This window comes from Atractosteus spatula, chromosome 5 (genome assembly GCF_055471065.1).
Source record: "Atractosteus spatula isolate fAtrSpa1 chromosome 5, fAtrSpa1.hap1, whole genome shotgun sequence".
NCBI lineage: Eukaryota > Metazoa > Chordata > Actinopteri > Semionotiformes > Lepisosteidae > Atractosteus > Atractosteus spatula.
Window position 1 is genome coordinate 3,422,567 of NC_142710.1, and position 2,484 is coordinate 3,425,050.

General features: G+C 48.7%; 1 non-coding gene across 1 annotated transcript; it reads right to left on the minus strand.

Moving 5' to 3' along the window:
* Positions 1–847: 847 nt before the first annotated feature.
* On the minus strand, positions 848–920 carry trnam-cau (transfer RNA methionine (anticodon CAU)). The gene has a single exon. It is a non-coding gene; the product is annotated as a tRNA-Met (tRNA).
* Positions 921–2,484: the final 1,564 nt, after the last annotated feature.

The following is a 2,484-nucleotide window of genomic DNA, read 5'->3' on the forward strand; positions in this document are numbered from 1 at the left end:
CCCCCTTGCTTTGATTGTAATCAGCTCTGTCCCATGCACATAATTCAGGGCGGGAGAGGGACACACTCTCAGTCCCAGGAACCGCACAGTAACCAGGACGATCACAGGTCCGAGATTAAATACCAGAGTGACACCGGCTGGCGAATCCCACTGGTGACACAGATTCTCTTATGTTGTCTCCTTAGAGCACTAATGATAGAAGTCTACATGTACATGGAAATGTTCATAATGTCTACAACACTACGTATTTTAAATTACAGGTTTTATTCAGTAGTAAGTTTACTGTTACCCATGATGAACCGGTGTCCGGTCCCAGTGTTGGGGTCCTTGCTCGGGGTCCCCTGAACCCCACAGTCACCTGGATGATTAGGTCCGATGAGTCACCGCGCTGTCGTGAGGAATTTACCTTCCCGAGGGACTAAGTGCAGGTTGGGTCATTTAAAAAAAATCATTTTTCATTCTCCACTTCATTCCCCGTTTGATGAAATTGAGTGTCTCTGTTTACTGTGCAACTGAATACATTTCATGTAGAAAAATGACGGTTTGATTTGACTTTATACCGAAATTTAGCAGCAAATAAATGACAAAAAACACAAAACTCGAGAAAAAACTGCTGCACATACTGCACACATGTGGCCAGTCTTAATGAGCTGTGTGATCTGTTGCTGTCAGACGTGCTTCTGTGCTAAACGCACAAGGACAAAAACAGCCTGGAGACTCCGATCGGCTAATGCGGCTGTGCTTTTCTCCCTTGGAAAGGTCACGCATTCCACGAGGTAGGCAAGAACACGAGTGTATGAGCGAACAGGAGCTGCCCTTGTCAGAAGAGCAAAAGAGACCACAGCCCTGCCCCGTGTGAGGATCAAACTAACGACCTTCAGATTATGAGACTGACGCGCTACCTACTGCGCTAACGAGGCCAGACGTGGCACTGCTCTTGAAAACGAGCCACTCAGGGATTTCAAGCGTCTGTTCCCTAATCTAGCGATGCTCCCTGCTGGATATTGAATCCGCCTTTTGATCTCACCAATACTTTTTCTCCTTGATTCTGTTGGGAGTCCGTCTTTGGGTTCTCACCTCGCACAAGTCCTTCTGGCTGAAGTGGCCTCCCTGCCTCAGTAGCGAGCCCTCGTCAGCCACCGACACGTCTGCGGCTCGCTTGGCCCTCCGACTCCCGATCTGCGGAGATGAGATTTCAGCAGAGAACGCCGGAGCTGCGCTTCTTGCGAAGAGAAGATGAGCAGGAGGAGCGGCTGTTGAACGCTTAACAATCGCACAGCGCTCTCTCCGCAAGGAGCGAATGTGGATACAGGAGACCTGTCGGCACACAGAGCTCTAAACTCACTCCTGGAGGAGGCAGAAAGACGCTCTACCAGCTGAGCTCACCCCCCTTTATTATTGGACATTATTTTTTTTAATTAGTAACTTAATATAACTTAATATGCAGGACACACTAATGTAGGATTCTGACTTTGTCGATCTGCTGTTTTTATATAAGTGAACGTCCCTCGCTATTGAAAGATCGGTGGGTTTGGTTTTCTTCTGTTCACCACAGAAGTCCCGCCTCCGGCTCTGAACCGATCCGAAGCAGTCGGTTCAGTTCGCCTGGGGTTCCGAGCCGGACTCGGACCTGAAAGAGCTGTTCTATTCTTTCACAGGCAGCGTACAAAACTTTCAGGGGGAGCTGTCACAGTCTAATATTTTCAGAAACCAACATCATGAGTCACTGTTGATCGTGAACTAGATTTCAATAATGACACACAATTACATCTTTCAAATCCATTTAGAATGGCGTCGGAAAGAATCATTTCAAATTGTTAAACAATCCACTAACCAGATTTCTCATAGGGGCCTACAGACGTCGAGGAGTGACGATCAGTTTCTCTTTTATGGAGAAAAATAATTTTATTGGAACAAAGGGGTTTAAAATGAGCAGTTCGAAAGTAATTAAACTGGTTCTGTGTGCCACTTTGCTTTCCTCCTGTACTCTAAATCCAGATGTGATTGTGTTCCCAGCTGATTTAATTGTTGGAAATAAACAAAGGTCAAGTGTTACCTGGTGTCCCGTCCTGTCTCTTGAGTGTGACAGTGCGCAGTGTCTTGAGCCACAGGGTGGTTTTTTAGGTGAAGGGGGCTGCAGCTCATGTCCTCCAGTGCCCTGTTGCAGTGTGGGGTGTTGGCCAGAGCGCCCCCTAGTGGTCCCCCAGCACTAGGTCTAACTGCAGCCTGCCTGTCCTGGAGGGAGGTCTCCTGTAGCAGGACTGAGTTGCCCCCAATTGCCTGCTGGGCTCGGGAGCAGAGAGGGGGTCCCCAGCCCGGGTACTGGGGAGCCCTGGTCCAGTTGAGTCTTGTGGCGATGATGCTGAAAGGGAGAGAGGAATGGGGTTTAGTTGGAGATGGAGATTTGAATGACCGTTCCTGAGGCGCCTCTCTGTCAGCCGACATGATCAGCAACCGGTCGAGTTCAAGCGCAGGATCACGAAT